The 23978-nt window shown below is 39.1% G+C and overlaps 1 protein-coding gene and 1 long non-coding RNA gene across 13 annotated transcripts in view; one reads left to right on the top strand and one right to left on the bottom strand.

Moving 5' to 3' along the window:
- The window catches only part of LOC141424105 (uncharacterized), a 44309-nt gene extending 35498 nt beyond the window's left edge, over positions 1 to 8811 (bottom strand). For 10 of the 11 annotated variants that reach the window (XR_012448954.1, XR_012448951.1, XR_012448948.1 and 7 more), the window contains exons 1-2: positions 7423 to 7756; positions 6802 to 6966 (exon numbers count right to left, since the gene is read on the bottom strand). This is a non-coding gene — a long non-coding RNA (uncharacterized lncRNA). Of the gene's footprint in view, positions 1 to 6801; positions 6967 to 7422; positions 7757 to 8588 lie in introns of those variants that run through there. The other variant, XR_012448953.1, reaches the window with a different exon arrangement.
- The window catches only part of Lrrc8c (leucine rich repeat containing 8 VRAC subunit C), an 85135-nt gene continuing 68643 nt past the window's right edge, over positions 7487 to 23978 (top strand). The window contains exon 1 of one of the 2 annotated variants that reach the window (XM_074076541.1): positions 7487 to 7544. The gene's annotated coding sequence lies outside the window, so the exon portion shown is untranslated. Of the gene's footprint in view, positions 7545 to 7824; positions 8083 to 23978 lie in introns of those variants that run through there. The other variant, XM_074076540.1, reaches the window with a different exon arrangement.

Here is a 23978-nt window from a genome sequence, read left to right as displayed (position 1 = left end):
AAAAAAATTTTTGAGGGTTCTGCAGTCCTTAACTTTAAAATAAAATATTTTAATCTGGGCTAGGCATAGTGGCTCCTATCTGTAATCCAGTTACTCGGGAGATGTAGATAGGAGGATTGTGGTTTGTGTCCAGATCAGCCAAAATAGTTAATGAGCCCCTATCTCAAAATAAGCCAGGGGTGGTGATGCACACTTGCAATCCCAGCTACACAGGATGGAGAGATAGGAGGATAACAATCTGAGTCCAGCCCTAGGCAAAAGCAAGAGGTCCAACCCAAAAAATAAAACTAATGCAAAAAGGGTTGGGAGTGTGGCTCCAGTGGTAGAAACACAAGTTCCTGAGTTTGAACCCCAGTGCCACCAAATAAAGCCCACTTTGTTCTGAGGGATTTTATTCTTCTTGGAATGGTGGTAGGTATGACAAGGGAAATAGCTTTACCGTCAAATGAAGATCAGCAAAGCTAAACAAGCATTTTTAATGCAGTACTTATCAGAGATGTAAGCGTACTTGCACACATTGTGACTCTCCAAGAGGGATATAGTCTTCCCTAAACAAATTTGATCACAAATCTCAATTTTTCAGAATAATCTCAAGTAGAGCTCTACCGCAAGCTGCTTAGAAATGGCTAAGTAGAGGAACAGCTTGCTCACTCTCCAGCACTGGGTGGAGAACAAAGTACTTTGGGACAATATTGGCTGACTGGCCGGCCTGCTCCAAATAGATTTCTCATAGGTAGTAGTGAGCCACAATGGATAGCTTTCTGCTTTCTTGATTAAATGCAGGTGATTAGTGATTGGAATCTGAGAAAAATAATATGCATTATTTTCAGATCTATGCATAAAATTTTAGCACTGAACAAACTCAAATAAATCATCTATTCAAACTCCTTCATTTTCAGATGAGGACAGAGAACATAACTTGTCCCAAGTTACAATGTTAGTCAATGAAATAGCCATGACTGGAATCCAGATCTCCTCACACCAGTTTACAGTCTTTGCACTAACAGCATCAAAAGTGGTCATTAATAATCACTATCACTGATACTGAGAAGGCAAACTAGTCTTTCTTGTTATTGCTGTTGTCCCTAGAGACAAACATGAGTGAATTCAGGAAATTGAGAAAGGAACTGTTAAAAAAAAGTGCATCATGTGTCATTTTGATGGGGGGAGACTTTACTAGAGAGAAAACCTGGATTTACTAGAGAGAAAACCTGCATTTCTAGAGAATGCAGATAGCATTCTCTAACTGTACAAGGCATTGTTCACAGTAGTTCTCCAAAGAGAGAGTAATGTTTATTTGGGTAACAAGAGCATCTTCATTTTAATTACCCTGATAAGGTTTCTTGAGGCATTGATCATCATGCCTCAGAAAGACGGCAGCTTATCAAAAGAAAAACAAATCCTTTGACTTCAAATTAGATGCACTGTCAGGGCTGATGCCACTGAAATTTGAAGCAATTCAATGTTAGGCTATGATCGAGAGATTCTATGGAACATTGTATATGTATAATAAGATATAATGTTAAGAAAAGATTGCAAAACTTGAGTCCTAGGAAAATGGGTGAAGATCTTTAGGAGGTATTTATTAATGTATTTTAAATAAGCATAGAGGCTCATAACCATTCATTATCTCTAGAAAAATTCACTTCATGGATAGAACCAGTCATTTGTAGATTTAATGAAGGAGTTGATATGTGCAAAGCCATTAGAATGGTGGCAGTAGGTGCTTAATAAACAACAGCAAGCAGCTATCACTTAGTAACGCAGTTGCAGTGTAATAGTGGTCCTTCGACAGGTTAACACCCTTTCCTTTTGCCCAGCATTCTAAATTCCAAAGAAAAATTGCACCAAAATGATGAAGATGTTAGTTGCTAAATAATCTTTCTGTAAACTTATAGAACCCAGAGCATTCAGATAACATCAGAATGTGTAACAGCCTTCATTCTTTAATCCTGTGCATTGATTAATGCAAAGCATGCAAACTGCTGTTAAGATTTAACTTGCAGAAAAGTGATATGTCAACTTGAATAAAATACAGGAACTAGTCCTAGGAGATCAAAGCGCACTGCAATAATCCAGTCAGAGGGGGAAAAGAGAAAAAGTGACACATGCCTTGAATGAGGAAGACTCACTTAGCAAGCAGCTTTCCTGCCCATGTCTCACTATAACTCCTTTCCCTCCCTATAAAACCCCTTTCATGTACCTGAGTTCCCAAAGATGGAGCTTAAGGACAACAGCTCCTTCATCTTCTCAGGCCCTTGAATAAACCTGATCCCTTCCCACCACCCTCATCTCCCGAGTATCGGTTCCAAACTGGACCTCGGTCCGGTAACAATGACAATATGTAAGTGCAAAAAAGTCATTTCTAGAATTTCAAATTAACTTTTTACTTTAAACTTTCATATGTATATAGGAAATAGTTCCTGTGTTCTCTCAACTCTATTACTTAAACCAGCACTTCTGAGCATATGTGTAATCTCCCCGAGCAAATGTGTGATCTTTCCCAAAACAATTCAGTTCTTTAGCAGATATTGACAAGGTGTCCTATAATTTAACTCAATTCTGAACTGTCTATCTGGAGATAGTATCAAGACCCCACAGCTTAAGAGTTCAGTCCCGTAAGAATGCTCCTCCATCCTTTAACGTCCTATGGCAATCACAAGTGGCAGATATCCAGGTTACCACTAATTCTGTCCACGTGGCTACAAACTGGAAGTTCCTGTAGCCTTCTCCTCCAGTTCTGTCATCTGCCCATAGAACTTAGAAAAATATTTTCTGGATAACATTTATTTATATGTATTAAAGAACAAATAAGCAGCCAGATGAAGAGATACATAGAGCAGATTCAGAAAGTTCTGAGTGTAAGATCTTCTGTCCTGCTAATTTTGTGGTGCACTATACTTTTCACACATGGGTGTATTCTAATTCACTACCAACCTAGAAGCTCTCTGGACCCCATCCTTTTGGGTTTCTATGGAGGCATCATTACGTAGGCATGATTAATTAAATCACTAGCACTAGTGATTGGTGGGCTGAAAGTTCCAATCCTTTAACTTTAAGGTTGGTCCCTCTAGAAACAAGCTCCTATCAGTGGTTATCCAAGGGGGATCAAAAAAATCACCTTTTTTTTTTTTAAACATAAACCCATGTGTAATTGGAAGGGGCTTGCTATAAATAACAAAGATACTTCTTTCCCCTGTCTGCTACTTCAGGAACTGAAAAATATAACAAAAGATGCTTCTATAGTTCTGGTCACTTAGGGAATTACAAGTTTTAGAAGCTGAGCGCTAGGACACATGGATGAAGACTAAGGCATGTATTTTTTATTTCACAACATAGCAATATGTGAAAATTGCTTATCATTGGCCCATCTGATAATGAATCTAAGAATGAGACTCTGTCCAATATGTTTCAAATTGCCTAAATGCAGAGCCAGAGACACTTTACGATCCTTCATTTAAAAGTATACTTTCAGTCATAAAGCAATTTTCAATTAAAGCCCCTCACGAAGGCACATTTTAGGATATGATGCTATTGGGAAAGCACAAATGAGTGTGATTTCAGAAATTATTGGAAAGTACATCACTGGCCTTACTGCCCATTCTTGATGGGTTCAATTTAAAGCAATTTCTTTCTCATAGGATTGAGTAGCGGCTAAGCATAGCTCTAAAAGTAGACTTGCTTAGGTCCAAATTTTGACTCTTCACTCATGGTCATGTGACCTTTGGCTAACTATTTGATTATAGTGAGCCTCAGTGTTCTCCTCTGTCAATAGGAGAACATAATCAGTATTATGTATCCATTTCATAGATAGCTATGGTCGTTAGTACTTAGCCCACAATATGTACCCCAAGTGCTAATTCAGTACAATTACTTCCAAAGAAAATTTCACAACATAGTGGGACCAAACAGTTCTGTCTTTGGGGGAGGAAGTTGAAACACATAAGGCCTAATTTTAGAAGAATTTCATCCAAAGTTCTAAAGTATTCTATATTTATGTCTTTGGCATCATCATCTCTCTGAAACAAATTCAGCCACCATTTTAGGGTGAAGACCACATTTGGCCACATTAACTCTTAGGGACCTCAGAGGTCACTTTCTAGGGAAGGTTCTATTTTCACTGTCTTAACTGGTGCCGAGTTTTCGAAACTGTTACTAAAGGTGGATTTTATCTTGCAGCTATTAATTCAAAAAGTGCTAATGGTTGCAACAACGTTAACAGCTGAAAAGTAAAACACAGAATGTTTTCTGTTAGCTCAGTTCCTTCCCACAAAACTCAGAAATGGTCTGGGGAGCAGATGTGCACACAGAGGGTAGATGGAGAGTGCAGGGTAAAACCCTGGTGGTGGTTTTGGTTTAGAACTTAAATTTTACTTTCACTATTACCAGGCAGAATCAACTGACATCAAACATAAGACAAAACAAGAAGAGCAAGTTAATCTTAAAGAATAATCCAACCATTGAAAAAATGTTTGAAGTAGATACACATACATAATATACAATTTCAATGTGAATTCTTTATGAGATAAAGGATTCAAATTTGTCAGGATAAGTACAAGAAACTAAAATATTTTAAAACTCATTCTTTCAACTTTTAATACCTAGTCCTGGCTAGGTGTTGATGGATGCAGAGACAAAAATATAGTTCTTGTGCTGGAGAGGGTTACCGACTTGATAGCAGGGCATATACTTAAAGATAAAAATGACAGCATACTCTGGTAAGTGCTGAAAAACAGGCTCAAACTGTGCTATGGGAGCAAAAGAAGGGAGAATTACACTGGCCTGGAACCTGAAGAAGTTTCACAGAGAGAATTTTGAATTGTGCCTTCAAAGAATGGTACAGACTTGTAGCTAACAACAAAACAATGGAACATAATTATCATTTCCACACAGCCTACAAGATAAATTCTCACTGTTTCCCCACAACCCTAAAAATGTAGTTGTGTTCCATTAGATACACAAGGAAGCTAAAGTTCAAAGACAAAGAAACTAAGGGTCCCATAGCTAGTGACACAGGATTCCAGCCCAGAACTATGTGGTCCTTTACCCTGACGACAGCCCTGCCTGCCCAGAAATACCCACTTCTGCTCTCTTTGCCAGCCAGTACACAGTTAACTCGTATCTATGTGGAGTTTGAGTATGGAAATTTACTGGGGAAGCTCAAATGGAAAGTGGAAATTGGGCTGGAAAAAAATCAGGTATTGATGGGGCTCAGTGGTTCAGCACTTGCCTATAGAAGCCTTGGGTTTGATCACCAGCTCTGAAAAAGAAAGGGAAGGAAAGGAAGGAGAAAGAGAAAGGGAGAGAAGGAGGGAGGAAGGGGGAGAGGGAGAGAGGAGAAATATGACTAAGGTATAAAATGAAAGGCCAAGATGGAGACCTTATCCCCAGTTCACCTAGCCCAGAATCCCTCTCTTTTCTCTAAACTTCAACTACTTTAAATTTGAAGACGCAAACTTCAAAGTTCACATATATGCCAAATGCCCTCGCCCATGAATCATGACACACTATGAACTCAGGGAATAAGAGACACACTTCTCCAAGACCCTCAGGGCCCAGCATTCACACATGTTGACTGATTAATTGGTGATTAAGTGCCTTACAGGGAAGGGAGCTTAATAAGTGTGTGATTCCAGTTAGGTTGACTGAGGTGAGAAGACTAGACTTAAGGATTACACGCTATAAAACAAGAAAAGATGACCTATGCAGTGTAACACAGTGGCTTTTAGACTAGTAACTCTCAACACCTGATATGCCCATGAACCAGCTGCCTACACTGGTAGAACAGACCAGCTCACCTCTTACAAGGCAAAGAGAGTAGACTTAAGTATTGCCAGAAAGCAACTCAGGAGGAGGCTCCATGCGCAAGGGATTCTATCCCATGGTTTCAAACCTTGTTTGCTGTTCCCCTTCTTTTGCTTTCAGGGCAATGAAGAAAAATTGGTACGATGTCAGCTCTCATTTGTTGAGTGCTTTAAAGTGCTTGGTACTGTTCGTGGTGCTTCAGGCACATTATTACAATTCTCACAGCAACATTACTGATGGTGGGTGAAAAAATTAAAAAGGAGTCATACCTTTCCTAAGATTTAAAAGGAAAAGCAAAGATTTAAGCCTGTTTCGCCTGAGTCACAAGTCTAGGGTCCAATGGTTCTTTGGCACTGGGTAGTAAGGGAGCATTTCAGGAATGCCTTAGCTTGCCATCAGGTTACAAAAGCTGCAAGAGGACAGACGTCCCCTCAGAAGGCATATGGAGAAAAAGGCCCTCAGTGAGGGGCTTGTGCCCTTGGTGGTTCTTCAAGACATTTGAGTTTGGAGCTATCTCAGGGAATATTTTTGCAGCTATCTGATGGCTTAGGTACTTGAATTTTTTTTTTAGTAAATTGCTACAAGCCATCCTCTGTCTCTTCCGGAGAGGCTCTCTAGACATTTTCCCATCTGCTGCCTAGGAGGAAAGCCCTTTCCTGGGTTTTGGTTTTATCTAGGTTAGTTAAGGCTGATGTTAGAGTCATCTTCCAAGGCCTACAAGGGGCTTAAGGTTGTCTTCTAGCGCCAACACTACTAGTGTTAGAAAAAGCATATTTTTGCTGATCGAGCAAGGAAAACAGTTAAAAGCCAAAGAGAAATTTTTCAATTTTTCATTTCCTTTTGACTCAGAAGTACAAGTGGGGTGAAATGAGATGACTGCTCTCTAAAGACCTGCTGTGTGAGAGCACGTAAACTAGTGAGTGAATGGTTACTCGTTGTTAATTCCTCTATTCACATACATCTGTCTCTCCCAGATTGCTAGGACAAGAGTGTTACCTTAATTTTTGCGGGGTGCTTTTTGAAAGGTTGGTATTGATGAAGCATTTCCAGAAGACTGATAGTAATCTTGTGTGTACATTTTTCTCACTGGGCAGAAGATTTTCTATACCGAGAGCTGCCAAGCTTTCAAGAAGTCCATGTTTATTTTTTTTCAGCCTGAAACTGGGCAAGAGGAATGAGCAGGAGAAAAGCAGAGTTCAGGTCAATGAATGAGGGATAGCCCCTCCCCCGTACTCCGTGAACAACAGGTGGTTTGTTGTGCAGGGTCGACTCCTTTATGCACCCCCACAAAATCGTAAGCTATTTTCAAACCAAGTCTCCCTGGAACCTGCGCCTTAGAGATCAGGAAGCCCACCTGGCAGAGACCAGGCAAACGGGGATTCCTGCTCGAGAGGGGGTTCTGTTATCAAGTATCCATCGTGGTGGAGGGATAGAGGGGTTTTCCTTTCTCCTCTTTGTCTCCCTCGATGTGTCACCATTCCCTCCCCACCCTTCTGTTCCTATGGGGAACTCCGGCTCTTTGCGGAAGGGGGGGTAGCTCCACCGTGATCCGGCTCCTCCGAGTATTCCCAGGGGGCTATTTTTATTTTTAGTGGTAGCTGCTCCGCTCCAACTTACCCAGGGGAGGAGCTGCGGTACCGGTATCGCAGCAGATGCTGCGCGCACAGCAGCCACGGGTTTTCGGCACATTGTTAGGGATGGGGAGTGGAGGTGGCACTAGTCGCGGCAGAGCCCGCCAGGTGGGTGGCTCAGAGGCGGGAGTGGCTTGGTGGCAAGGTGGCGGGAGGATTTCTTTCCCCGTCTGGAACCAAGTCCCCAGCGGTCGGCCGCAGCTCTGGCCGCCAGCCCGGGGTGCGGGGTGGTCTCTGCAGTGGAGGAAGTTCCCGGGCACCGCTGCCTGCGTCACAGCGGGGCTGGCACCGCCGGTCGGCTCGGCGGGCGGCGGCGGCGACCTCGGGGCTGGGCGCTGGGCGGCGCTGGCTGCCGCTGGCCGGGCTGCGCGCGGGGCGGCGCTGGAGGCGGCTCTGTCCGCGCCCGGGGAGGCGGAGGGGAGGAGAGGAGAGCCGCGGGGCTGGGGCGTTAGCTGCGTCCCGGTTTGGAGCCCGCGAAGAGGACAAGGAGGAAGGCGCCGCCGTGGCCGCGGCCGCAGTGCTCTGGCCGCGACAAGCCATGAGCAGCGGCCCCGCGGGCGAGCACGCCGTCGCTGGCCACCGCTGAGCCCTCCCAGAGACCGCTCGCCGCTCCCCAGCACCCTCTCCAGCGCCCTCGCGCCCAGAGGTAAGGGCGGGGGACCGCGCAGGGATGGAGAGGGACGGCCGGCGAGGGCCACCGGGCTCGGTCCGCTAGGCGCGCGGGGGCCGGGACTTGCTCGCCCCGCCTTGCTCACTCGCTCCCTGCCTCCTCCCGGCTCCCGGACCGGCAGAACGTGGTCGCCTGACCAGCATGTGGTTTCCCGGGGCCATCCGCTGCTACGGCTGAGGAACCCGCCAAGCCCTACCCCACCCATCTTACGCCAGCCCGGCGTCCGCACCGGGGACCCCAAGCCTGGCGCCAAACGCAGCGCGCGGCCCGGCAGGTTCTGGGCACTGGGGGAGGGGGACACATGCGGTCTCGACCTGGTGTGATCGTCGTTCTTTCCTGCCTTGAAAACCCCTGACACCCCGGGGCCTGCGCCTTCTGTGCTTTTCTCCCCGCCCCACCCTCGGACGCCTGAAGTTGCACTTTTGGGAAAGGAGGGAGAATTGGGAGGTCTTTGAAGGAACGCGAGAGCACCGTTCGCTCACCTGAAGGACCAGCCGGGAGAGAAGCCAGATGTCTAGGCCAGGACCACTACCTTCATCCCAAACTGAGACTCGCTGATCTTCCTCTTTGCAGCTGATTCCCAGCCACGAAGTGGTTAGGGATGTAGTTAGCAACTCTGGAACCTTAGGAGGTGCCCTGTAAACGCTAATGCCTTTCTTCTCTCCCTTGGCCGGTTCTTCCCTCCCCCACCCACGCCTGCCCATGTACATCAGATTTCAAACGATTTCTTCCAAACCGCTTACCACACCTAGCTTTGCAATAGCTAGCCTGACACCTAGTCCACACCTAGTCCTTATGCAGATAGTCCAGAACGCAAGGGCCAAACTTCACTTGATTTCAAATTCCTTAAGCATTTCAAACTCTCAGCAAACCAGTTAGGAAATATGTTCAGATTCCCATCCTACCTAAAATGACTTGCTTAAATAAGGAAGGCCAAGATGAAGTATCAGTTTTGCAAGGATGGTTATTTTCCATGGTTCACATGAAAAAGATTGGCAGCAGGTAGGGCCCACCAACTCAGTGTTTCTATGGAGGTAGCAAGCACAATTACCATTTTTTTCCTTTTTGAAGTACTGGGGATTGAACCCATGGCCTCCCACATGCTAGGCAAGCTCCCTGCATACCTACCAACAATTTTCTTATTATCAAAATATTTGTTAATGGTACTAACCTGTCATTTCTCAGATTGGCTATGCATTTTAGTGAAGTGTATTTTTAAGGGAATGCTTTTAGTGAAAATGCATTAAGAGCTGTAAGAAATGAATAATTTTCCACTTATGTGAAGTTTATCTTTTAAAAACAAAACAAAGTTAGAAATATTTTTCATTCCTGATATCCAGTTTTTTTACCAAATTATTATGATTTTCAAATATTTGCTACTATTTTTAATTTCTAGTCACCAGTAACATTATAATAAAGCCCAAATTTAAAAAGAAATAAGGTAGAAACTATATTTTGGCAAGATTTCTGTTAATGATTTAATAAGGTAATACAGTCTGGCTGCTCCAGGTATCTAGCACAGTGTCCTAGATTCTTACAACAAACCCCTAATATAGATGGTACTTTGCACATTTTACAGGCTCAGAGCTTGTGACTTGCCAAAGATCATACAGCTAAGTTAATGCCAAAATTTGGACAAAGGCTCCTTAGTCTTATCCAAAGGTAGCTGCTTTGTCTTTTTTTTTTTTTTTTTTTTTTTTTTTTTGTGGTACTGGGATTTGACCTTAGGGCCTCACACTTGCTAGGCAGGCGCTCTCCCACTTGTGCCATTCCACCAGTACCTCTTCTTTTTAAAAATCTACCTAAATTTATTTGTAGCTTACCATATGACTACATGAGGAAACTGTGGTTGACAAAGTGGAGTAACTTGTCTGAGGCTTTCCATGTCACTAGTATGTAGCAGAATTCAAATTCTGAATCAGGGTCATCGGTCTCCAAACCTGTTTTCTTGTCATTGATCTCTATTAAATAAATGATTCAAAACTCTCCCTAATGGACAAATCACTCCTGCCCATCAGCTACTCTCATCCACATACCGAAGGTGGTCTCACTCCCAAGATTTTGTACTCCATCCCCGGAATGCTGGTGTTTTTCTTAGTCCTGGATTACTTACAAAAGCACATTACAACCAGTGAGGGTGACATTACTATGGAGGTGTCTGTGACTCCCATTTAATTTCTTTTAAAATATAAATCACTCTAGATTGGCATAGCCTCAAGACAGAAGAAGCTACTCTCAAACTCTGGCACTACTCCCCAGTAGTAGTACAAAGGAGCTCACATTCTTGGACTTCTCTGAGTCCTGTTTTCCTCATGTTAGTGGAGTTAATAAAGCCTGCCTAGCTGAACTGCTGTGTGAATTAAATTTAACACTGCATGTAAGGAACAGCTAGCTCCTGTCTCCTAATAGGTGCTCAGTAAGGACTGCTATCTTTATATCCTAGCCCTGCAGTATTTTACTTTAGGTATATCTTGCATGCATATGGTCAGTGCTAAGAGTGAGTCATGCTTTATACAGCTGTACTGAGGTCAAAATCAGGTTTTAGTATCTTTAACTTTTGAATCATAGCTTTTTAAAGTATTGGATTAGAAACACGTACTCATTCACGTTTTGTAGTTTTTCCTTTGCTCTACATTGCACATTTTTTACAACCTTACTAGCAATATTTTAATGGATTGGAATTTGTAAGTTTTGGCAAACACCATACTTTCCTGTTTTCTGCCTCTCCACCTCGCTTATCTCTCCTGTCACCAAGACAATAACAGTATCTCTCCACTACACACTCACCCTTGACCACTCCCCTTCCAGCTGAAAATTGGCATCTTTATGACCCAGCCTAAATCCCATCTCCTTCCTGAACCAGTGTGCCTTCATCCTTTCTCAGTTCATTTATAATTTTCACACGTACCTTAATGCTTTTAATTTTTTTCCAAGTTATTTTTCCAGGTAATATACTATGAAATACTATAAATTCTTTGAAACCAAGGACATTTTTTGTATTTCTTTGTTTTCTTTGCTTAGGATAACACTTTGATGGTTTTTATTTCCTGAATGAAAGACAAGTCATATGTTTTGAGAGAAGTAACCAGGAAAGACACCAAATTTTTTTTTCCTATTACATGATTGGTTGTGGCACCTTCCTTGTTTTAGGGCCTTTTCATCCCACCCTTCACTGACCTAACTGGTATTGCTTTTACTGGAAGGTCATAGTTCTTAAACAAAGCCTGGGCCAATAGTTACCGTGTGAGATAGCTATGCTTCATTAATAAATTGATCAGGAGGATCAGGGTACAATAAATACAATAAATAACCTAGGTTGAAAATATATTGAGCACATAACAAATTTAAGTAGTTTGGCATTTTAGATAGGATAATGGCTCCAATGGATTTCTTTAATTAGGAATTGAATTTACATGAGAGGAAGGAATACCTACCTCAGAAGAAGTTTGAGACAGTGAGCAAAGAAGGTTTCAAACCACTGTGGTTGGAAGTAGGACTTCCAACATGGAGACTACACCTGGAAGTAACTCTCATGAGAGAATTAGCAAAGGTGGAAGACCCAGACAGTCTCATCACCCAGAAAGAAGAAAGGAAAAGGAAAAAAGGAAGAAGTAAAGGAAATGAAGCATGAATATAATGCCGTATGATTGAGACCTGCTAGATATTGGTCATTCCTGGGCTACAGAGACAGGAAAGAGACTGCGGGGTCAAGAAGGCAAGCGAGAAGAGAAACTAACGTGGCCTTGAACATCTAACACATTTATATCCTCCTTGCTCCCCGGGCAAGCACAGAAAGGCAGGAGGGTAATCTCAGAGATTTGTTTAAAGTAGATAGTTTGGCAAGAAAATATTGAAAATGTAGTAATCATTAAAAGATAGAGAATGACTAAGCTCTTTTTTTAATGCCAGACATGAAAAAGCCTAGACTATACTTCAAAGAGTAATACACCATCAGAAGTTTTAAAGAGTAAATCTAGGGTTGGGTGCCACCGACTCATGCCTGTAATCCTACCTACTCGGGAGGCAGAGATCAGGAGGATCAGGGTTCAAAGCCAACCCTCACAAATAGTTTACAAGACCCTATCTCAAAAATACCCAACACAAAAAAAAGGGCTGGCGGAATGTGGCTCAAGTGGTAGAGCACCTGCCTAGCAAGCGCCAGGAGCTGATTTCAAACCCTAGTACTACCAAAAAAAAAAAAAGAATAAAGCAAGGGAGATTTTCTGGTGTTGTTTTTGGTGGTGAAGATTGAACTGAGGGCCTTGTGTATGCTAAGCACATACTCTACACCCGGGCTCTTGGGTGTTTTGCTTTATTTTGTTTTGTTTAAATGTGAGTCCATATTGTATGATGTATCTAACTGAATAGCACTTGATAAAAGAAATTGTAATGTGGTTTCAGAACAGAAAGGGAAAGTTACAAAATTCTAAAGTCAATTGTCAAAAAGCTATTTTAAAGTTTAGAGAAGCAACTGAAAAATGTTTCAAATGATCAAAGTATTTTGAGCCAAAAAAAAAAAAAAACTTCAGGAGAGTTATGTGTTCTTTAAAGAATCTTTCTAAGGAATGAAAAAAACCAAAACTTTCCCATTCCAGAGAAGGCTGTGAAGGTGAAGCAAGAAGGAAAAATGATTTGTCAAACAAAGCCAAAGACTGCCCAAGCCTTTTCTTCTGTGCTTAGAACACAAGACAGAACAAGACAACTTCTTGAGAAAAAAATTTTAGAGAAATTATAATACTACGGATACATGGTTTATCTGTTTATAGGCTGGCCCTTTTGTGGACCACAATCAGTATTCAATTTTTTTTTATCCTACCTTTGCAGCCCAGCCATTTTTTATTGTTCCCCTGTTGAGAACACATGGTGTCACATGATTCTGTATTATGTCCCCATATCACAAAAGACATGGAAAAGACATATAACTAAGTGACATGGCAAATAGTCTGTATATCAATAAATTTTTGTATGAATACATATACCTAAATTTATAAATCCTTTGCAAGTATATTGCTACTTTTTATCATTATAAAAAGCATACTTTATTGGCTCTTAAACTGAAATTCATATGTAAAAATGTGAGGTACCTGCTCGTCTGATTTCACTTTGGCAAAACTATTCAATTCCTAAAGTTTCTCTCAAGGTCCCACATGAATCCTTTTGTTTCCTGGGTGGGTGGCCCTCTCAGGCTTAACCCAGTCAACATCCTTTATTTACTTCTGTTATCCTGAGAATGTTCTGCTACTAACCATTCATTCTTGTGATTGGTCAATTACATATGAGTATGAAGTAATTTGTCTAGAATTTATATTTATAATTATGAAGCATTCTTATCAAAAAGATTTCAGGGCTGGGAATGTAGCTCCGTGGTAGAGCGCTTGCCTAGCATGTACAAAGCTCTGGTTTTGATCCTCAACACCGTGCACACACAAACACATGAAAATAATGTGTTTACAACAAGTAGATACCTGGGGAGGGTGGGGACCCTGAAGTCCTCCTTGGCTTTTTTATGTCAGGTTCCTTGTACAGGTTTCCTGGGGAGCATAAGCCCGGCCTTCTGATTTCTAATCTCGAGAGCTGCTAGAGAGTTTGTTAAAATATTGACTGATTTCAGCATTTGGAGTCTGTCATGCACTAACCTGCTCTAAAACAGTTCATCCCTCATCTCCCCCAGCTTTTATTTTAACCATGTCGTCCTTTGCCTTTACCCTCAGGCCTCCGGAAATGTGTGTGTTTTTCAACATCTTTTCTGTCTGTTTAATATTTGAGGCAGCAATAAAACTTGCACAAGGGCAATGACCTGATGTGCCTTTGTCACCACAGTGTCCACGGCACTTGCACAGTATCTGGAACACAGCTGCTCAAGAAACAGACGTGGCATAAATGTCAGTGGCGTGTTTTATAGTGGCATTTCTTACCTACTGTCTTGGAGTACATACGTTACCTTTGCTGTTACTTTGAATGCAGGTAATGAAATGTGTAGTATAATTAGAAATCATCCTTCTTCATAGAGACAAGTGTTTTATGTGTACATACTGTTGTATGTGACTGGAAATTAAGAAAAAAGCATCCAAATAATTATAAATTAGGAATAAGCATGCAAAACATGAAGTCAGAACCTCATAGTAAATCCTAGATTAAAGTCACTAACTATGTGAAAATGTGTTGGTCTGATGAGTTCTCTCTGTGTGTTTTAAGAATTGGTCAAAATCGGTAAAAATTACTCCATAGTCTCTCTCAAGTGTCTAAGAGGTTTATGAAAATTAGAAACATGTTCAGATATCTCTGGGGCTTTTTGGTAAATGGGAAAAATATAACCTATAAATGCAACTTTTGGAAAAATACTGTGGAGGACTATTTAGTCAATAACACTTTGATTTTTTAAAGACTTGAAGAATGATTTCATTAGGAAAGCATTGTCAGGGTAATTTGTATTACCACCCTTGACATTTGCAAGGTCCAGTATAAGGTGCTTATCAGTAAAGTTAGGCAATACGGACTAGCACACATAACTTTCTAGTTAACGCACAACTTCGTGGATCATTGTAGCAACAAATGCTTATCATTTCAGGAGCTAGCGTAGGGGTATGTGGAGTTTGGATCTGGATTAAGTATTTCAGCATTTTACCTAAGTATTTGAATTGCATAATAAGAAACATATATGTGATATTTAGATAAGGGACTCCATAAAGAAACAAGTGCCTTGGTGCTAAAGCAGATATTTGAAGGGAGCTTGGCGAAATAAATTTAATAAAACTAAACTGGAAGGAAACAGTAAAAACCAAGCAATTAAATTAATTAAAGGAAAGTACAGGGTAGAACCTTAAAGAAAAATAAACAAGCAAATAAATTGTATATATCTACTTGATGTTTGTGGGATTTTTTTGTGTTCATTGCTGTCACCAGTATTTAGAACAATGCATAACATGTAGCAATAAAAAGATAAATAAATATTTTCTGAATGAATAAATGAATGAAAGAAATGCAATACGGAGAAAGAATATGTGCCGTTAACATAAGAGCAAAATATTTGTAAGGGTACAGTGTTGAATAGCAAGCTGCTAGGAAAAAATTGAGGGCAAATAATTTATAGGCAAAGTTTTATTTAAGTCTTCTATACAAAATGTTTCTGGTAGGTCCGTCCAAAAATTCATTCTTTAGAACATTTGATAAGAAAAGTGGATGGTTAGACTAGATTTAAAAATATGGCTTCAAGGTTACTACTAGATTCTTGAGTGACAGTTAACAAAGATGGTACCTAGCCATCCCCATTAAAGGATAAAGTTTTATCCCCATTAAAAGATAATTTAAAAATGCATTAAACATTTTATCAGAAATGTTAATGTTTTCACAGAAGGAGATTGTGAAAATACCCTGCTAATAGATTCTGTCCAAGACAGACTCTGTCTTGGTCAAGAAAAGGTCTGTCTGGCATTCCATTTTTGTGTTAAAGTCATTAAATTTGGTGCCTACTCCTTCGCTTTTTGTACATTCAGTGACAACTGTCAGCAATCTTTGTCTAAATACTGATAATACAGTTGGCTACATGAGGAAAGATTTTCAAATCATCTGAACTAACACTTTCTCTTGAGGCTTTAGAATTACATTTTTTAATTGTCTCTTTCAAGCTGGAAATGATTTTGCCTATAGTATTTGTCACTATGATAGTTCTGTTTTCTTTAAAAATTTTTTATTAGGATATATTGATTGGACAGAGGGGATTCGTTGTGACAATTACAAATAGGCTTACATTGTTCATTGGTTAGGTCACTTCCACATAGCCCTGTTTTCTTAAGGACCCTCTTTCCCTACTAAATTCTTGTTCTGCTAGGAAGTTATATTTTTTACTACCTGAAAAGTTGAGATTCTGAAGATCATGGAAGAATGTCGCAGGCATTGTTATCACTTACAAAGCATAGCATTAGAACCTTAATTGTGGTATTGTCAAGGCAAACTAAATTTGTCTCTAAACGTATCACTTTTGGCACAGCATATTACAAAGGAGTAATGAATAACAACCCCAGCCTTTTCTTTCTTTCTTTTTTTTTTGGTGCTGTTGTTGTTTTAGTTATTTTTCAAATAGGGTGTCGTGTTTTTGCCAAGCTGATCTGGACCTCTTATTTAAGTATCCCCCTCCCATGTACCTGAGATAATACATGAACACCACTGCACACAGCTTTTATCAGTTGATAGATTGGGGCCTTGCAAACTTCTCGCCAAGGCTGGCCTTGAATCACAGTCCTCCCAATCTCTGCCTCCTGAGTACATGGGGTTAACAGTTGTCCTGGCCTTGGGAGGAGAGATTCTTAATGAATTTATACAAATAGTGACATTACCAGGAGGAGTAAAGGGTCTAGGTACACAGTAATGTCTACCATTCTGCATGGCTTTGTAGATGAGGCAAACTTACGTATCACATTTTCTAGGCGAACATAGGTTCTGTGTTAGTGGAGTTATCTTCAGATAAATTTTTATTGCTTTTATATAGAATTGACATAAAGTTTATCCAAATAAACCTTAACAAAAACTAGTTGCATGTTTTTAAGTTTACCTTTTAAAATTCCAATTATTACAAGTAATATCTTTACATTCTTCTGAGTATTCACTAGTTCAAGGTCACAGCTTTCTCTGTTATCTTTCATATAAGAATGTTTTCTTTCATGGTATTAAAGTTAGCAGTCTTGTTGGTTTTATAGTATATATTCTAAAAATGCACTGAAATAACCTGCTAAATTAATGGTTAAAAATAATCTAAGAAGAAAAAAAGTGTACTTTATTGAATGCCTTTCAAAAGATGAAATGTTATTCAAGGAATAGCTGGTATCAATTAACTCTTGAGCAGCTAAAATTATAAATTCTGAAGCAAATGTAAAACCCAACTCTTTGATGTCATAGGAGAGCAACCAAGAGTGAGCAGAAGTACAAGGGCCAGCTCTAGAGAAGAGCACTGCACTGGGAGAGATCTGAACTACAGCTTTTCACCTAAAACATTTATCCAGCTCATAGAGTGGAGAGCCTGGTAAATCACAAACCAAAAGGCTGCACTCAAGCTGACTTGAAAGGGCAGAGGGTAGAGCCTGAGCCTTCCACAGTGAAGGGGAAATTCTAGAAAAGAAGGAATCACATAAAAGGGAAAGCCCCCAATTTGCATATGAATCCTTCCAAATCTTTGCCTGAGCTCAAAAGGATCAGTGAGGTGGTGAGGACCTGTGGAGCCTAACTGAGAGCAAGAGCTGATGGAGAAAAGCCAAGCTTGTGTGCTGCCGCTGCTGCCCACCTTAGGGTAACTGCTAACACTAAACTCAGTGCTTTTTAGAGGAAGAAAACAGACTCCAAAGCTTCCATAATTGTCATTAGAATGTCCAGTATAAAATCAATAATTTGACAGGAAAATGTAACCCACAATCAAGACAAAGAAGAGTCAATAGAGATTAAGTTCAAGATGAGCCAAATTTGGAGTTAGTAGGTAATTATTTTAAAACTGCTATTATGGTAATATGAAAAATAATTAACAGATGAGAACTCTTGCAAAGAAACGGAAACTATAAAAAATAGAAAACTAGAATGAAAATCCACTAAATAGGCTTAACTGTTAATTAGAGCAAATAAAGAGCAGGGAACTTAAATATGCATCAATAAAAGTTATACATTCTGAAGAATAGAAAGAAAAGTGATTGAAAAAATTGAACAGAGCCACAATGACATGGAACAAGAGTATAACAGTGACTCTTCCTGTTAGCAGCCTGAGATGACCTGTGAAAAAGATGTGCTACTCTCTTGACCCAAAGAACTCCACAAAATCATGCAAGTCAAGAGGTTCGAATCTTCCTGTTCACTTTAAGAGCACCTATTAAACTGTTAAAGCCATCAGGAATATGCATATCCAGAAAGCACCATGTATCTGAAAGATGTCCCTTTAAAGAAACAGTGTGTTCTGAGGAAGGGAAGGAGAGAGGGAGGGAATAAAAAAAAGAAACTATGTCTGCTGTTCCTGTGTTACAGTGGTAGAGTTGGTAGGTGTGCCCAAGTGAGGAGCTGGACACAAGACTGGTGACCCAAAAAGACAGCTGAACTTTTGCTGTACGTGCTTAAAAATGCAGAGAGCAATGCTGGACTTAAGGGTTCAGACGCTGACTCTCTGGTCACTGAACACATCCAGGTGAACGAAGTACCCAAGATGTGCTGCTATACTTACAGAGCTCATGGTCGGATTAACCCCTTGTGAGCTCCCCTGCCACGCTGAGATGACCCTCACTGAAAAGGAACAAAGTGTTCCTAAACCAGAAGAGGAGGCTGCACAGAAGAAAAATAAACATAGCACAGGAATAAATTCAGCATAAAAAATGGAAATAAACATTTAAAATATATATATCAAAGAGAGAGAGAAGGAGGGAGGGAAAAGAAGGAAGAGGAAAAAAAAATGAAGGAATAATGGTCAATAAACTCCCATTTGGGAATTTACCCGAATTTGGTGAAAAACACAAATTTACTAATCCAAGAAGCACTTCATACTATAAGGAGGTTAAATATAACAAAACCATTCCTAAGTATTTCTTCAGAGACTAATTGCTGGAAATCAAAGATAAAGAGAAATCTATAAAAGAAGTCAAAGAAAATAAAAACACATCCCATGCAGTAACAGTATGGATGAAGACTGAGGTTTTCTCTAAATAAAGAAATAAATGGGACAGAACATGACTACTGAAATCTTAGAATGTGTTGTCTTGCCACAACAGTATTAGAAGGGCATCAAACATTTACAAATAAAATGAGTAACTTCCATGTATCTTTTGGGCCAAAGACAAATTGAAGAAATTTTTAAAATATTTCAAGCTGAATGATAAAAATATAACTTAAAAACCAATAGGAAACAGTGAGGAGACATAGCTAACAGCAGGGCATAGGCAGGTTGCTAAATAAACAGTAGATGGTGGGTAGAAGGGTGGATGCAGCTTTGTAGTGTTTGATGTGCCTATATTAGACAGGAAGCATCTAGAACTGGGTTGTAGCTCAGTGGTAGAGTGCTTGCTTAGCATGTACAAGGCCCAGGGTTCAATCCCCAGCACCCCAAAAAAGCAACATTTAATATCAATGAATTTAGTTTTTACCACAGGAAGCTAAATTAAACTCTACAATATAAAGCAAAAAATAAAATTAATAACATAATCAGTGAAGTAAAAAACAAATGATAGAAAAAATATCAAATAGGCCAAATGTTAGTTCTTTCAAAAAATTAGTGAGTCTAGCAAAATTCATATAGAAGTGAGGCTCATGCCTGTGATCTCAGCTACTCAGGAGGATCATGGCTGGAGACTGTGCACCTGTCATCCCAGTGCCTGGGAGACGTAAATAGGAGTGTGGGGCATGGGGTGCGGAGGGAATAATATGCCAGTATACCAGTATCAGGAATGAAAGACATTGTCAGTCCAGAGCCTATGGGCATGAAATGGAGAGCAAGAAAATACTGTGAAAACTATATGCCCAATACATTTGACAACTGAAATAGAAAAAAAATTCTCTGACAAAATTTTATTTATAACCAAAGCTTACCATAAGGAAAACTTCACACAAAAGGAGCTTAATCCCAAGAATGCAAGGTTGGTTTAACATTCAAAAATCAATCACTGTAGTTTCCTCGTTTATTATCTCATTAGATGCACTTAATCTATTCATGATAAGATTCTCAAAGATTACCTATAAATCTCATAGTTACAGTTACTTTTAAGTAAAAAGTAAGATGCTCATTAAGAATGAGCATCATTCTTAATGGTGAAGTTCTGAATGTTTTCCCCCTAAAATCAAAAACTAAGCAAAAATATCTGGTCTCATTACTACCATTCAGCATACTGGAGGCTAAGCAAATACTATAAGAATGAAAAATAATTCAAGACGAAGACTGGAAAGAAACCTTATAGGCTTTGTGGTTAGAAATTAGGAGTCCATAGCCTAAGAAATCTATCAAACAACAACTGAAAATAGTAATAGTTAAACTAATCTCTAATTGATATGAAAGTATTTAAAATTCATTTTTAGAATCTTAGAAGTAAATTTATTGACAACCTGTGTCAGTCATCTCTTCAGTGTCAGTACATGAATGTGAATTTGATTTTACTCATCATGAAAGTGTATCCCATAGCAGATTCACACTAATAGCATTCTACCTATTACTTTTCTTTTTACTTAACAGTTTTTCCTAATAGTGCAGTAAACAGAACCTACTGCTGACTTAATTAAGGAGTTAAGGGGCAAATCAATTACAACTAGTGATTTCTAACATTACTTAACTTGTGGGCGCCTCATCCTGTATTACAGGAGAGAAGCAAACCTTTGGTGCTACTTAGGTGCTATTTAGTGTGTACCACTCTTGTTCTGGGTATAAAAACATCTGCCCTTTTTAAAAATTATGATTCCAGATTTGAAACATGATCTTCAAAGTACAGCAGTATTTTAAAATGATGTCAGATGAGTGTATAGATGGCCAAGGATAAGAGAAGTCCACAATATTGACTGCCTTATTATTAATAATGAGACGTGTTAGAATTTTAATTTCTCCACTGACCCAGAAGTCTTTATTGTTTTGTTTGCTTGCTTTCAGATATTTATTTACAGTTCTGAAATACTAAAAGGCAGCACACAAGCAGAAAAGCTAATTGACCCTTCTGAAAGACACAGTTGGGATGAAGGAAAAAGATAGCTTTTACCATCTGAGTATACATACAGTAAATAAATAACTTTAGAGACTCATATTGAGAAAAGACTGTCCTGAAGAAAATTTTTCTTACCAGTTATCTGTTCTGCTTAGCTACTTAGAAAGAAAGTGATTTTATCTCAGTATGTTATTTTCCATATAAATCACATTGGGCAAAGAATGGTGGGTGACAGTTTTTGAAAGTGTTTAACTTTAGTTTTAAAGATAAAAATAATTTTATAAAACAGGTTAATGACAATGAGCATACACTTATTTGAATGTTATGAAGGGCAAGATGTATTTATGTATAGATATAATGCACGGGTTAAAACTATTATTTTGCCAAAGATTATTATTAATTACCTCATTTTAATATTAGTCCATAATCTTAAAATTAATGTCTTGAATTATAATTTACATTATACCAAAAATTACTGCAACCATTCTTCATATTAAAAGCTCATCAGGACTGGAAGTGCAGGTCAGTAGTAACACACATGAGTAGTCTGCATGAAGCCTTGGGTTTGATCCCAGTACTACAAGAAAAAAACTTATCAGAGAAACAGGATATTCCATGATCTCATCTCCCATTACAGCAGTATTGCCTAAAATTTACAACTGCTCAAGAGACATTGGTTATAAGTCAATATTGTTGAATTCTTAAGTTTTTAACTATCAGCTGTGTGACCTATGAATAAATATAAATATAAGGTTAGTACTTTACACTGAAATTTATGATCTATCAGAAGGCATTAGAATGAACTAAAATACACATAAGTAACTTTATTGAGATGTAGTTTACATATCATAATGTTAGTTTACAGCATAGAATTCAGTGGTTTTTAATGTAACTACAGAATGGTGCAACCATCACCATAATTAAACATTAGAACATTTCTGTCATTCCAAAAAGAAACCTGTATCCATTAACTGTCACTGCTCACTTCTGACCACGCATGTCCTCCCCTCTCTTCCCAAGTTCTAGGAAGCCACCAGTCTATTTGTCTGTAGATTTGCCAGTTCTGGGTATTTCATGTACAATATGTGATTTTTTGGTTCTAGCATCTCTTGTTTAGCATACATTTCAGGTTTATCCATGTATAAACCTCATTCATCCATCACTACTGCATTTCTTATTGTCAAATTATAGTCCATAGTTCATGGACTTCCACATTTTGTTTGTCCACTCATCCATTAACAGACATTTAGGCTGTTTCCACTTTGGAGCTATTAGGAATAATACTTCTAGGAATGCTCATGTACAAATTTTCATGAGGACATGTATTTTCATTGCTTTTGGATAGATATGTGTAGATGTAGAATTGCTGGCTCACGAGGTAACTCTCTGTTTGATTAACCTCATTTTGATGTAAATGAGATATAATTTTGCATCATATCCCAAAACAGAAATAAAATCATTGCTAAGATGTTTAACTATCTTTTTAATAAAATTTAACAAAAATGCTATTAAAATGCACTACCAAATCGCTCTATGTTTTAATTTAAGAGTTCTTGGTTAGGAAATAAAGCTGGAAGCTGGCCAGACAGATACCTATTTGCATACTTTTTGTTTGTCGTTCTCAGTGACCTGAACTGTGTCCACTTTGTGCAATTTTTCTTTATGTTCTATGTTAAGGAAAGGGGGATATTCCTAAGTTCTCATAGGCCAGATATATATGAGTCCTCTTAGCTTCTGTCCAGAACTAGTGACAGAACAAATAGATGGATCTATTTGAAAGACTGTACAGTCTTCATTTCTTTTTAGAAGGAATGAAAGAAACCTCTAAAAAGTAAAATATTTCTCCCTGCTTAACATTCTTTCAGTCACTGCTGTTTTGTCCAGGATGATGGTGGAAGAATTCTCTAGATAGATTGTAGATCCTATCTGTTGGGTCTATTTAGAGCTGTTCTTTTAATTTGCTGTCAGCTGCAGGCCTAGCAGAAATTTCCTTTAACCCTTCTTCTTCACACTGTGTGAAGTTACCCAGGCAGCTCTCCCCATCTCCCTTCATTTCAAAGTGAATCCATTTGTGTAATGAGGTATTCTCCTAGAACGCAGAGCAAACTTCTGACCACATAACCTTCCTTCTTGGAGTTGTTCTAAGCAAGTGGGAAGTCTAGAGGGTGCCCAAGGAATTCACTGGCCAAGGAAAGAGGACCCTGTAAATAACTGCTGACACAGACAGATATACAGGAAGCCTTTGAGCCAACTCCTGTCTACAGTTTGAACTGTTAGACAAATGCAAATCCAAGTGCAAATGTATACACAAACAAAGCCACAGCCAAAACACAAGACTTTTTTGAATGTTGTCAGGATAATTTTTAAAAACTTAAGTTTACCTCCTAAACAAATATAGTTCATTCTATGTTTATTTAACTCAGAAATGAGGGAGCCAGCAGGATGACAAACTGATTCAAAGAGTATTCAAGGAATTATTTTTAAAAGTAATATTAGAATAATATTGCTTAAAAATTATAGTGTGTTGTGTTTTCTACTGGACAAAAATACAAATCTGAAATTTAGTCAGAAGTAATTAGCAAGTTAAAAGAGGGTATATTTCTTTAAATAATTTTTGGGTGGACCAGTTAAATAATTCTTCAGTTTTACATTAAAAGGATATATGTTCTGTCTTTGCTTCATTCCAAGTTTTCAGTGTTTTTTAAACAATGTGTATGTATACATCTTACAATTTATTTTTAAGGGCTTTGGTTATTTTTAGTAGTATAATACATATTTAAATTATGTCAGTACAAGACATTGGCCATGAAAGTCCTCAAATTGAAAACATGGGATAGAAACTTTGGGTTCTACACTTCCTTTCTACACTTGTGTTACTTACATCAAAATCTAATTCTATTACTCTGGGAAAGAGTTCTGACTTAACTCCAACCCCAAGTTCAACCAATTCTTAGGACCCAAATAGCTCTCCAAGTTCTCAATTTATATGTCAAGTTATCTTAAACCTAGTAAAATGGGAAGCCTTTCAAATAGTCTTTATACTTTGACATTCAAATTGCCATATCAGCAAAAAAAGAAAAAAAAAAAGAAAGAAAGAAAGAAAAAGAAAAGCCAGGCATCTAGAAGGGAAGGTCAGTAGGATACATGCTCTATGCTGCCTGAACTTGGAGAATGCCTACAGCTTGGTCCCTCTTACACTATGCAAGCCTCCATGGCCTTTCTGAGAAC

The sequence above is a fragment of the Castor canadensis genome, chromosome 6, assembly GCF_047511655.1.
Source record: "Castor canadensis chromosome 6, mCasCan1.hap1v2, whole genome shotgun sequence".
NCBI lineage: Eukaryota > Metazoa > Chordata > Mammalia > Rodentia > Castoridae > Castor > Castor canadensis.
Note: the sequence above shows the minus strand (reverse complement) of the source record. Positions and strands in the feature narration are given on the sequence as shown.